Raw genomic sequence first — 14,712 nt, 5'->3', positions numbered from 1 at the left:
AACATCAACAGCACAACTCAGGGGCCGCGCAAGGATGTTGCCTTGGCTGGGATCTAAAGATCAAAGGTCTAAAATTTACGTGGAATTAGTTAGTTGTCATTAGTTGAGTTACCCATAACAACATCTCTTTTCTGCATCCCTTACAGAAAAAACAAGGCGATTGTAAAAGTTACACATATTTTTTTGGAACATACAGTATATACATATACGCCAAGATATGAGGTAAATGTACTTTTTATTGCAAAATAAGTGACTTTAAAACGAAACCCAGTTTGTGATGATTCAGTTTCTGACAATATTATCGTGTGTCCTGAAGAAATCGAGAGTGATGATGGTGAAGAATTCTGCGCAACAACCGTAGAGTCTTTCGAGCCAATTGACTGTGCCACTGCAATGTCATATGCAGAAAAACTTTACAGTTTGGTCTCAAACACGGGAAAATGGACATTGTAGATTGATGGTAGCAGTGAGCAAAGACATTGAAACTGTACAATTTTCGAAGAAAAACAAACAAAATTAGTTATTTCTTTAAGAAAATGTAGTTTCTTATCGTATTTTAAGTCTGTATTTGATCATTTTGTGCGTGTGTAGCATTTCTTCTACAGTGATTTCTTTATAAAAATGTATTTTATCATCGCATTTTAAGTCTGCATGAGCATTAGTGACTTCTTTAGTTTACGATCGTATATCCAGTCAGTATTTGAACACTTTTGCGTGTAACATTTTACAGTGATTTTTTTAAGAAATGTATTTTAGGATCGTATTTTAAACCTGCCTTTGAACATTTTTTGTGTACAGAATGGTGAATAGACTTGTGTTTAAACATTTAATAGCCTCATAAAATCAAGGTAAAGTAGTGAGAACTAGTGAAAATATATTTTGTATTACATATTAACGCATTTTTATTTCGTTTTAAATACTCCATACCCTTAAAATGAACAGAGACCGATTGCCTATTATAAAAACGTACATAATTTAAATCTTCGTAACGAATTGGGTATCCACCCCTCACTAACGACTTCCCCTCAGTAACGACCTTTTTGTCAAGGAATTTTTGAAGTCGTTAGTGAGGGGCTCCACTGTAATAACACTTATGTCTAATATAAACAATAATTCATTGTAAATAAAAGAAACAAAAAATGTCATACACGAAGGCAAAACACTATTTTGGTAGAATTTTACTAAATTGAAACATATATTTCATTATTCTAAAAGTAGATACGATGTAAAACATGGAGGAAAAAAATTCTTTCCCCACAAGTTAAGAAAAATGTACTTATCGGATAATTGTTTGATTGTATACATATATTATACATACAAAATTGACGAAAAATGCTAAGTAATATGCTATGATTATTATTGTGTTGACCAGAACAATAACAAAATAAAACCGGAACAATAAAGGCATCATAAACACTAATAAATATTCTACCTTGAATGGTAGGCAAATTCTTAAAAAGAACAGCAAACAATAGTAAAGAAAAATAATTTGTTAAATACATGACGCTAGATGCTCTTTAAAAAAAAAAAAATAATTTCTATACATTGCTATAAATTAATTTCAAATAACTCATAAAAGATATGTTTAAAACTTGAAGATAGATTATTGAAATTGAAATGTTTACCATTTAGTTTTATTCTCTCTATACATTCATATTTTTAGTTTTATTTTCTCTGTTCATCCTTATTTTAACAGTTTTATTCTCTATATATACCCATATTTTAGTCTTATTCTCTCAATACATCCATATTTTTATAGTTTCATTCTCTCAATACATCCATGTTTCTATAGTTTTATTCTCTCAATACATCCATGTTTTTATAGTTTTATTCTCTCAATACATCCATGTTTTTATAGTTTTATTCTCTCAATACATCCATGTTTTTATAGTTTTATTCTCTCAATACATCCATGTTTTTATAGTTTTATTTTCTCTATATATCCTTATTTTTAGTCTTATTCTCTCAATACATCCATATTTTTATAGTTTTATTCTCTCAATACATCCATGTTTTTATAGTTTTATTCTCTCAATACATCCATGTTTTTATAGTTTTATTCTCTCAATACATCCATGTTTTTATAATTTTATTCTCTCAATACACCCATGTTTTTATAGTTTTATTCTCTCAATACATCCATATTTTTATAGTTTTATTTTCTCAATACATCCATATTTTTATAGTTTTATTCTCTCAATACATCCATATTTTTAGTTTTATTCTCTCAATACATCCATGTTTTTAGTTTTATTCTCTCAATACATCCATATTTTTAGTTTTATTCTCTCAATACATCCATGTTTTTAGTTTTATTCTCTCAATACATCTATATTTTTTATAGTTTTATTCTCTCAATACATCTATGTTTTTTATAGTTTTATTCTCTCAATACATCTATGTTTTTTATAGTTTTATTCTCTCAATACATCCATGTTTTTTATAGTTTTATTTTCTCAATACATCTATATTTTTTATAGTTTTATTTTCTCAATACATCTATGTTTTATAGTTTTATTCTTTTTTATTTTTAGTTTTATTCTCTCAATACATCGATATTTTTATAGTTTTATTTTCTCAATATATCCATATTTTTTAGTTTTATTCTCTCAATACATCCATGTTTTTATAGTTTTATTCTCTCAATACATCCATGTTTTTATAGTTTTATTCTCTCAATACATCCATGTTTTTATAGTTTTATTCTCTCAATACATCCATATTTTTATAGTTTTATTCTCTCAATACATCCATGTTTTATAGTTTTATTCTCTCAATACATCCATGTTTTTTATAGTTTTATTCTCTCAATACATCCATATTTTTAGTTTTATTCTCTCAATACATCCATGTTTTTATAGTTTTATTCTCTCAATACATCCATGTTTTTATAGTTTTATTCTCTCAATACATCCATATTTTTATAGTTTTATTCTCTCAATACATCCATGTTTTTTATAGTTTTATTCTCTCAATACATCCATGTTTTTATAGTTTTATTTTCTCTATATATCCTTATTTTTAGTCTTATTCTCTCAATACATCCATGTTTTTATAGTTTTATTCTCTCAATACATCCATGTTTTTTATAGTTTTATTCTCTCAATACATCCATGTTTTTATAGTTTTATTCTCTCAATACATCCATGTTTTTATAGTTTTATTCTCTCAATACATCCATGTTTTTATAGTTTTATTTTCTCTATATATCCTTATTTTTAGTCTTATTCTCTCAATACATCCATATTTTTATAGTTTTATTCTCTCAATACATCCATGTTTTTATAGTTTTATCCTCTCAATACATCCATGTTTTTATAGTTTTATTCTCTCAATACATCCATGTTTTTATAGTTTTATTTTCTCTATATATCCTTATTTTTAGTCTTATTCTCTCAATACATCCATATTTTTATAGTTTTATTCTCTCAATACATCCATGTTTTTATAGTTTTATTCTCTCAATACATCCATGTTTTATAGTTTTATTCTCTCAATACATCCATGTTTTTATAGTTTTATTCTCTCAATACATCCATGTTTTTATAGTTTTATTCTCTCAATACATCTATATTTTTAGTTTTATTCTCTCAATACATCCATATTTTTAGTTTTATTCTCTCAATACATCCATGTTTTGGTTTTATTCTCTCAATACATCCATGTTTTTGGTTTTATTCTCTCAATACATCCATGTTTTATGGTTTTATTCTCTCAATACATCCATGTTTTTATAGTTTTATTCTCTCAATACATCCATGTTTTTATAGTTTTATTCTCTCAATACATCCATGTTTTTATAGTTTTATTCTCTCAATACATCCATATTTTTAGTTTTATTCTCTCAATACATCCATGTTTTTTTATAGTTTCATTCTCTCAATACATCCATGTTTTTATAGTTTTATTCTCTCAATACATCCATATTTTTATAGTTTTATTCTCTCAATACATCCATGTTTTTTATAGTTTTATCCTCTCAATACATCCATGTTTTTATAGTTTTATTCTCTCAATACATCCATGTTTTTATAGTTTTATTTTCTCTATATATCCTTGTTTTTAGTCTTATTCTCTCAATACATCCATGTTTTTTTATAGTTTTATTCTCTCAATACATCCATGTTTTTATAGTTTTATTCTCTCAATACATCCATGTTTTTTATAGTTTTATTCTCTCAATACATCCATGTTTTTATAGTTTTATTCTCTCAATACATCCATGTTTTTATAGTTTTATTCTCTCAATACATCCATGTTTTTATAGTTCTCTCAATACATCCATGTTTTTATAGTTTTATTCTCTCAATACATCCATGTTTTATAGTTTTATTCTCTCAATACATCCATGTTTTTATAGTTTTATTTTCTCTATATATCCTTATTTTTAGTCTTATTCTCTCAATACATCCATATTTTTATAGTTTTATTTTCTCTATATATCCATTATTTTTTAGTCTTATTCTCTCAATACATCCATATTTTTTTATAGTTTTATTCTCTCAATACATCCATGTTTTTTATAGTTTTATTCTCTCAATACATCCATGTTTTTATAGTTTTATTCTCTCAATACATCCATGTTTTTATAGTTTTATTCTCTCAATACATCCATGTTTTATAGTTTTATTCTCTCAATACATCTATATTTTTAGTTTTATTCTCTCAATACATCCATGTTTTTTGGTTTTATTCTCTCAATACATCTATGTTTTTATTGTTTTATTCTCTCAATAAATCCATGTTTTTATTGTTTTATTCTCTCAATAAATCCATGTTTTTATTGTTTTATTCTCTCAATACATCCATATTTTTATAGTTTTATTCTCTCAATACATCCATGTTTTTATAGTTTTATTCTCTCAATACATCCATGTTTTTATAGTTTTATTCTCTCAATACATCCATATTTTTATAGTTTTATTCTCTCAATACATCCATATTTTTATAGTTTTATTCTCTCAATACATCCATATTTTTTATAGTTTTATTCTCTCAATACATCCATATTTTGTTTTATTCTCTCAATACATCCATAATTTTATAGTTTTATTCTCTCAATACATCCATGTTTTTATAGTTGTATTCTGTCAATACATCCATGTTTTTATAGTTTTATCTTCTCTATACATCCTTATTTTTAGTTTTATTTTCTCTATACATCCTTATTTTTAGTTTTATTTTCTCTGTACACCCACATTTTGTCTTTTCTCTGTACATCCATATTTTTAGTCTTATTTTCTCAATACATCCTTATTTTTACAGCTTTATTTTCATTATACATCCACATTTTTTTTTTTATTTTCATTATACATCAACATTTTTAGGTTTATTTTCTCTATACATCCTTATTTTTAATTTTATTTTCTATATACATCCTTATTTTTAGTTTTATTTTCTATATACATCCTTATTTTAATTTTATTTTCTATATACATCCTTATTTTTAGTTTTATTTTATATATACATCCTTATTTTAGTTTTTTCTATATATCCTTATTTTTTAGTTTTATTTTATATATACATCCTTATTTTTAAAGTTTTATTTTCTCTATACATCCTTATTTTAGTTTTATTTTCTATATACATCCTTATTTTTAGTTTTATTTTCTCTATACATCCTTATTTTTAAAGTTTTATTTTCTCTATACATCCTTATTTTTAAAGTTTTATTTTCTCTATACATCCTTATTTTTAAAGTTTTATTTTCTCTATACATCGTTATTTTTAGTTTTATTCTTTCTATACATCAATACTTTTGGTTTTATTCTCTCAATACATCCATATTTTTAGTTTTATTCTCTCAATACATCCATGCTTTTATAGTTTTATTCTCTCAATACATCCATGTTTTTATAGTTTTATTCTCTCAATACATCCATGTTTTTATAGTTTTATTCTCTCAATATATCCATATTTTTATAGTTTTATTCTCTCAATACATCCATGTTTTTATTGTTTTATTCTCTCAATACATCCATGTTTTATAGTTTTATTCTCTCAATACATCCATGTTTTTATAGTTTTATTCTCTCAATACATCCATGTTTTTATAGTTTTATTCTCTCAATACATCCATGTTTTTATAGTTTTATTCTCTCAATACATCCATATTTTTACAGTTTTATTCTCTCAATACATGCATGTTTTTTATAGTTTTATTCTCTCAATACATCCATGTTTTATAGTTTTATTCTCTCAATACATCCATATTTTTAGTTTTATTCTCTCAATACATCCATATTTTTATAGTTTTATTCTCTCAATACATCCATGTTTTTTATAATTTTATTCTCTCAATACATCCATATTTTTATAGTTTTATTCTCTCAATACATCCAATAATGACTCTCAAGTTAAAGTTATCACCTGTGTTGAAAATTCAACTGTTTTGTGTCTTTCAGTCATGTATTAGGTATAGAATAATTAAAGAAAGTAAAAGAGTAATGAAAAATACTTAAACTCACTGAATGTCATTTTGAAAAGAATATCATTTGATAAGAAAATAACCAGAAGCCAAACAGTAAATAATTTATAATAACCAGAAGACTAAACTATAAACTCTCAAGTCAATGGCCTGTGTGCTACATTTGCCTAATGCATCCTCACTTCAAATAAATATTTCACGTAATAGCAGGTAGTATAAGTCAAATCAGAAGGGCTACACTGAGAGAATGCACTTAGTCTTCCTACAAGTCAGCTCACAACCACGTTAGAGTAGTTTGGTAATGACCATAAATGGAACAATATAAAATCGATTAAAGATTCTTATGACAAAGGCAAACTAAATACAATACAATCATTAAAAACATTCAATAATTTGAAGTTAATTTTAAATAGAGATTCTTGTTCAGTAGTTGCATAAAATTATTACTGAAATTCTACTTTAAAACAGAGATAAATTGGTGGCAGCGTGACTTATGGTAATTGATTGACCATATGTTCACATTATGCTGTCTACTTCCTAATGATGGTTAATCTATGAGCCACACAAAAAGATATAACTTTTATATATAATATACATATATTTATTACTATATCTTATAATTAATAAATATAATTAATATAACTTTATATATAAATAAATATATTTATTATTAATATATTTTATAATTGATAAATATAATTAATATATTTATTATTTCAATAAATGTGTTTCAATTAATTGGTAACGCTCTGTTACCAAGTGTTTTAGTATTAAATCTCGTATCCAAAACATCTGAAACAAACAATGGGGACTATAATCAAATCTATTCTAAAGTATGACTTCCTAAGATTTCTGGTAATATCTGTATATGAACTAACTATTCTTAGGCTTCCAGAATACAAGTGCCACAATTTCACAGAATCTTATAATAACTCATTAGTTTAAGTTATATAAAACACACGGAGAAGGAAAGATCATACAATGTTTATCCCTACATGCATAAATCAACAATTATCAGGTCACAAAAATGTGCTGAAAATTCTCTCAAAAATTAAAATATAATAATAATATTAGAAATAATTAATAACTGTCCGCTCTTAGGTATTATTTAACTATAATTGAATAAGTATAGTTTTAACTTGAAATATGTTTGCATTTGTTTAACATACAAAGAAAACCGAACAACAGGAATATACAAACAGTTAAAAATACAAAAAATAAAGTTTTGTTAAAATGCAAATTCCTCAACACATTTTAAAGCATCACATGATACTTTTAAATTTTTTACAACCAACTATTAAAGGCATTTTGCCTATATGTCAGGCAAATTTACATTATTTTGTTCATAAACAATAGGCTGAGTGTCATCAGCAATGTCTAATGGAACAGCCCAAGGCTGAAGGTCAGAAGATCCAAAGGGGATCGAAGATGATGGCTCCGACCATACAAATTCCACCCGAGAGATAAAAGACAATGCCCCAATGTTCAATAGTCTCCTGAGTAGAAAAATAAAATTACAATCATTAGGTATTGTCAGACACAAAGTAAAAAATCAGTTCTGTGTAAATGTTTATTAAATATACATTTTCTTTCTAAAATGAGTAAAACATACTTTGTCTAAGTGGACAAAAATATCAATAATGATGAGATTCTCAAACTGATGAAAGAATTATAATTAAGAAAGGATGAACATTATGATAAATTAGTGACAGATAATGTCTAGTTCTATTATATGTTGATAGCTTATAAAGATCATAAGTTGGTACTAATCATTTGATATATGTTGATATATTGTGAAGATCAGAAGTTAGTGTTAACCATGTGATATCAGTTGATAACTTGAAGATCAGAAATTAATGTTAATCGAATGATATACTGTGAATATTCTACTACTTTAAATAATCTGGGTTAACAGTTTAACAGTTTTACAGTGGACACACAAGTGAATAGGTACCACTGTAAGTTACTATGACTGACAGATCAACACACATTTCCTCAGACATACATAAAGTTTTGCATAATTCAAGTCACCAAAGTGTATTGTGTAAAGATGCACACTAGGGATTTAAAAGGACACATTTTTTATGGATGAGTTAATAATGTAGGTATACATTACTTATTACATGCATTGATATACCCACAAGAAAACCATCCTAGTCCAGTGGAACTAAAAATAAAAGATCACACAATAATCAGAAATAACAGTAATTCAACAACAGTATCGAGACAGAATCCAAGTCATTTAATTCATATTCTTCTGCCAGATATTCTTGCTTTATCCTGAGTTGTCACAATGAAATAAAAGGTTCAGTTCTATCCATAAGTAAAAATTAATGAACTGAACTTGTAGAATGTATTTAGCAACAGAGTTTGGTGCTGCTTGAGTGCCCCAGTTATTTTGTTCACAAACCTGTGTTTGTCTTTTGCAACCAAACTCTCATATTGCAAAGAACTCTCTAGGTGTTTATCATTTCCTGCATTTATGGAAAGAGCACATATTCTGTTACTCTCCCTCAGGAACAGGCAACACTCTCTGTCCACTCTGATTAAGAGTAGGTGTCAAAGTTAAAACTGGTGATACTGGATTTGTTATAGATTATATGATTAACAAGACACATGTTGCATTAAACCACTTAATAAAATAAATATTAAAATTATACTGTGTTTATATCCTAAATATTTTAATAGTCTATTACACTATGTAACAAAATTTTACTTTTTCTTGTTCCTGGGCAGAAAGTGTTATTTCCCAATTTATTATACCAAAAGTAAATATAAAAGACCTATTTTTCTCTTCAAACTTTCTCTTCAAAAGCAAAGTGACCTGAGTAATGAAATTTTCAAATTTATCTACTTTCCAGAACATTCCAGGTAGATTTAGTGCTGAGTAGCTGAGAGAGAATTTTCTCAAACTTAAAAGAATTTTCAAGAACTTTGTAGAATGTTGTAGAGGTTCTTGAATTTTCTAGAATTTCCAAATTAATGTACATACAGATGATCGCTCACTCACCACTTGAGTTTAATTCTAGCTGCCTAATGTCAACACAGAGACCTATTTGATTTTATCAGAGATGGCATCAAGAAGCTGCAAGCATTCTCCAGATGCATTCTGCTATGTATGTGGCCAATTTATCAAGAGCAAAAAAAGTACTCTGCGACAGCATCTGCTAAGATGTGTGAAGCCTACAAGCATATTTGGGTATGCCTTTCGGGGATCAAGACAAACCATGGGCACCTCATTTTATCTGTGAGCACTGCAAAAAACTCTAGAAGATAAGACAGACAATTTTGCTTGCTTCAGTAGTAAGATTTTATATTATACAAATTTTAGACCTTTTAGAATTTATATATTTTAATTTTTTTTTAAGTTTCAATAGTACAGAAAAAATATATAAAATATTTTACATGAACCTCTTACACATTAGTTGTGGATGAAATAAATTTATTCTTCATAATAACAATTTTATTTTGCTATTTTGCAGGTTGGTACAGAGGAAAAGAGAGCCGTGAAGTTCACTATTTCAAGAATTTGGCATGAACCCACTGACCATTCAAGCAATTGCTACTTCTGCATGGTGGACCCTTGAAACATTGAGTTGGCAATAATGCATCTACTATCACATATTCAGACCTTCTATCATCCATCTCCCAGTACGACACTGCCCTGTGCTCCTTGTAACCACTCTGCCAGAGAAAGCAGCCATCCTCACAAGAGCAGCAAATCAGAAGAGAAGATAGATGCTGAAGATGCAGATTACAATTTCAGAGGTGCGGCTGGTGAGATAAATCCATACTACCACAACCAAAGAGACCTAAATGACTTGATCTAACAAAGTTGAATGCCAAGTTTTGACGTCTAGGTTTAAGGAGTGGGATTTGTTATTAGATGAAAGTGTGCAAGTGCATGAAGTAAGAGGAAGCATCACTAACATTTTTCAAGCTTCTTCACTTGTCAAGATGTGCTCTGCCTCTACCACAATGTATCTAGTCTGTGTGAGGCAACTGGAATTGCCTGTACTCCGAACAAGTGGTGCCTCTTCAATGAAAGCTTATCCAGAAGCCTCAAAGCTGTGCTGCTCCATAACAGGAATAAGTATCCATCTCTTCACATGGTTCATTCAGTGCACCTCAAAAGGAATAAAACAGCATCAAGACCTTGCTAGAAGCCTTAAAAGTATGATGAGTATGGCTGGAAGATTATAGAAGACTTCAAAATGGTGGCATTCCTGATGGGTTTCCAAGGAGGCTTTACCAAGTTTCCATGTTATCTTTGCCTTTGGGACAGCAGGGACACCACATTGCACTGCAACAGAAAGCACTGGCCATAATGGACCAAGCTCTCTTTGGGGAGGAACAATGTCAAGTGTGAGCCACTAGTGGACCTTCAGAAGGTTGTCACAGCTCTTAATAAAAGTCTGCAGCCTTCAAGTACCTTCGAGACTTCTTTCCTGAGCTTTCTGAGGCAAAGATCAAAGCTGGTGTCTTTATTGGACTAAAAATAAAAAATCAGAGTGATTTATGTACCATAATTGGTAAAGTTTCAATTGTTTGTTTTAGAATTCTTTTCAAAAAAATTTGTATGATAGACTAGAGGACAAGCAGGAAGACAACAACAACCATTGCCAACTCGAGAGTACTCTTGTCTGACTGAATATTTTGATATGACTGTCACTCTTAAAGTGTATTTTGTCAACAAAAGATCACGTACCATAAAGCCATGGATTTAGTTTGAACAAGATGAACACTAGGCCAGTCCTCTTGTTCATTGCCTTATGGTAGATTTAATCATAACCAGAAAGTGTAGGTAAGTTGTTAGTAATAATCCCAAGAATGACCCAGAAGTTTATAGATAAAAAATGATAAAATCATGGTCCTGAAGTTGAAGATTTAGTGAAGTAAGTTTAATTAAGTTTAACTAAGTACTACAAATTTATAAATCATGTTAAATGAGGAAAAGTTTAGTGTTTTCAGATATAAAAGTTGAAAACTCAATAAAAGATTATATTCTTTTTTTTTATTAATTATAAATAGCTTTCAGTGAGATTTCAAACACTAATTTTTTTAATCAGCCATTACAACTAAAGGTTAAAATGAATGTCAAATAGTGTAGACTATTGTTAAATGGTATTATTTCATTCTAGAGACTCTACCATATAAATGATGATAAAAAATTTGTAATCTCTTGATGCAAACTTATTAACTTTGTCAAACTGCAGGTGTGCTGTAAGTTTCATACAGACATATCTTGACATTTAAGGGTTTTGCTACAAACATACTGTCTTTTTATGGGCTCATACATGTAAGAAAACATCATTTGAAACAGGGATTGATAATTACCTCTGATTAATAAATGAACTATTTTCATTATTTGCATGTTGGTGAGAAACAAATGAAAAAAAAATTTCATTTAATTTTTTTAACATTTAAAATAGCACCACCCACGTTTCTGTTGAAATTAAATAAGGCATATTTCTGACAATTTTAAACTTGCTTTAATCTCACTGCTATGTTGATTTATTCCAGTACTAATCAGCAGATTGTACAATGCAGATAAAATAATTTAAAACTCTTTTTTAGATTTACGTGTCTTCACAGTATTAACATGTTAACTTAAATACTCAGAAATGTAAAATAAGTTATATATAATGAAAATAGAAATATGCACATTTACTTACTGCATGCTCTGTCAAAGCACCAGCAACCGTTGGTGCAAAAATACCAGGACAATTAGAAACTGTATTAACAATTCCCATCACAACACCTAAAAAATAACACAAAATGTCAATATAAGTTACTTCGTTTTATGAAAATGTATCTGTAGAAATATTTCCATCTTTGTAGGACAATAACATGCAATACCAAAAACTCTAAAGTATTATTGAGTATCTCTATATATATGCATGAGTGTGTGTGTGTGTGTGTGAGTGTGTGTGTGTGTGTGTGTTATAAACAGCATAAGAAACAAAGAAAGAAAGTATTACTGGAACAATATTGCACACAGTTTTCTGTGTTAATTTATGTTACTGATGGTGACAGTGTTAGCATGACTCAGTGAAAAATAAAAGTAGTTTTATCCATTGTACAGTTTGCATATTACATTCACATCACATCTGAAACTTCCAAAATGTATATCTACTTTATCTTTCAGTAGCCCTGTATATTGCATTTAGTATTTACTCTCGTCTCTCATCAATTATCATTAAATGAGCAGTGTAGCATAACATGAATATCTGATAACTCTGACATTCCTGTTGAGTGACACTTTGACCTCCATTTGAGTATACAGGTTTAAAGAAAAGTAATTTATGATTAACATTAATGGTGACTAATGTCATATTTCAGACATTAATTTTTAATGTTTTAAATCCTTGAGATGAGAATACATTTCAATTACTCTTTCATTACAATTCCATGTTTAAAGAAAATAGGAATGTTAAATAACTAAAAACATTTATTCTAATTTTACGTTTATCAACAGATATGAGCAGAAACTACAATAATAATGACAAACAAATATTACAAAACTTGCAAATGTAAAAGAGAAGCATGTCAATAAACATACTACATCTATATAATGGTACACAAGAACAAAACAGAGAAATAATTAAACTAGTGATAACATATTATTAACCACTGGTAACGTTTCTAAGAGCTCATCTGATTAGGTGATTAATGTGTCGTCAATGTTTTAATTATTTGTATTCTACTCCAAACTTATTGTTGAGTAGAATCATCAGCCTGTTTGTCTCAAAATGTAGTGTACTGGAAATGCAAGTGCATAACACACAATTAATAAGCTACAGGACTCACAAACAATAAGTCTATTAATGAAGAAAAATGGATTAAAACCAAAACCTTTGTATCTTGGTGTGTGGTTTAGTGAGGTATATTTTTCTTACTGTTGGTTGGTTACACAAAAACAGTTCATGTAGGTTTCAAATATGCATTTTAAAACAGTAAAAACATATTGGGTACTGGATAAGAATGATGTAAAGTCATCATAATTTATCTGACTTTCTAACTAACATGTAAATACTTTAAAATTATAAATAATTTAAAACAATTTCATTGCTGCTGGGAGCAATGTTTTAACAGCCTAAACACATGAATCTCTCTTCGCAGTCATTGGTTTTGTTCACTAAAATAAAACAGACAACCACATTACTAATGTAGTTTAGAATATTTTCTTCCTATTGGTTATAAATGTGTTCAATTGTAAATCTCAAAGAGAATTAAAGACACTTATTAAAATCAGAGGATACAAATAAATGTCGTTTGAACATACATAACAGTGTCTCAGTAAAACAAAAAAAGTTGAAATTGTATGTTCTGGCATTAATAACCACAGTATGATGTTCTGTGTGGTTGAACAATTTGAAACCTTTACATGAGAGAAAATCTATAAAACACAATTCTGAGAACCATCTCATCATGTGACTCAGAGATGTAGACTTACGATTCTATTTAAATATTTGCTTTTAAAGTTAAAATATTAATGTTAAGATATAAACAAATTTGAATTATAAACTATGTGTTGGTGCCAAGTTTATTAAGATAGTTTAGTAATGAAGTACTTTAATGTAGCACTGTATAAAGTTGTACATGTGCACTTTGACCCTCCCACATCGACAGGGTTAATTGTATTCATAATGAGACTTTGTGTGGGTCATGCCACAAGTTGAATGTCCCTTTTCCATCCAGCTATTGTTCATCACTTATTCCACATATCTGAAATAATGTTTTTAGTAGTAGAAGTATCCCTGCTCAACAGATCTTGTCTCTGAGATGATGATGTAATGGATAAGAATCTGTAATCACAATGCCATTAATTTTGTGAAGATCTCCAACATCATTGCTGATATACTGGTATTAGTCCCACAGTAAGCTTTATTGTAATTATCTTCCATTGAATAAAGTACTTTTTGTTTCTTGCAACACAAATTGAGTTTAGATTCATCTACAAAGAACACCTTCCTCTAACTTTGCTCTTCCCACTTCTGGAAGACTGAAAAGCATCTCAAACTTACAATCTTTTGTAAGAAAGCTAAAACTAAAATACAAGGTGGCCTATAGAAAAGCCCATTTCCAAAATAAAATTATAAGTGAAATAACAAATCTTTTCTTTGTGATAAAATTGCACTTGCATGATATAGCAGTTTCAAATTAATTTCGACTACTACCATCACAGCATGTAAGTACATAAAGGTTCTTAAAACTTCCCAAAATACAATAGAATTAATATCTTTATTGAGATCTTACTTATAGCTCACCAAATGCACTGAAAC

General features: G+C 28.3%; 1 long non-coding RNA gene across 1 annotated transcript; it reads right to left on the bottom strand.

Moving 5' to 3' along the window:
• Positions 1-7,669: 7,669 nt before the first annotated feature.
• LOC143246056 (uncharacterized) lies at positions 7,670-12,190 on the bottom strand. The gene is made up of 2 exons (XR_013025746.1): positions 12,103-12,190; positions 7,670-7,923 (listed from the first exon to the last, which is right to left on the bottom strand). It is a non-coding gene; the product is annotated as an uncharacterized LOC143246056 (long non-coding RNA).
• Positions 12,191-14,712: the final 2,522 nt, after the last annotated feature.

This window comes from Tachypleus tridentatus, chromosome 3 (assembly GCF_004210375.1).
Source record: "Tachypleus tridentatus isolate NWPU-2018 chromosome 3, ASM421037v1, whole genome shotgun sequence".
In the NCBI taxonomy this organism is placed as follows: domain Eukaryota; kingdom Metazoa; phylum Arthropoda; class Merostomata; order Xiphosura; family Limulidae; genus Tachypleus; species Tachypleus tridentatus.
This window is presented reverse-complemented; position numbering and strand designations above follow the sequence as displayed.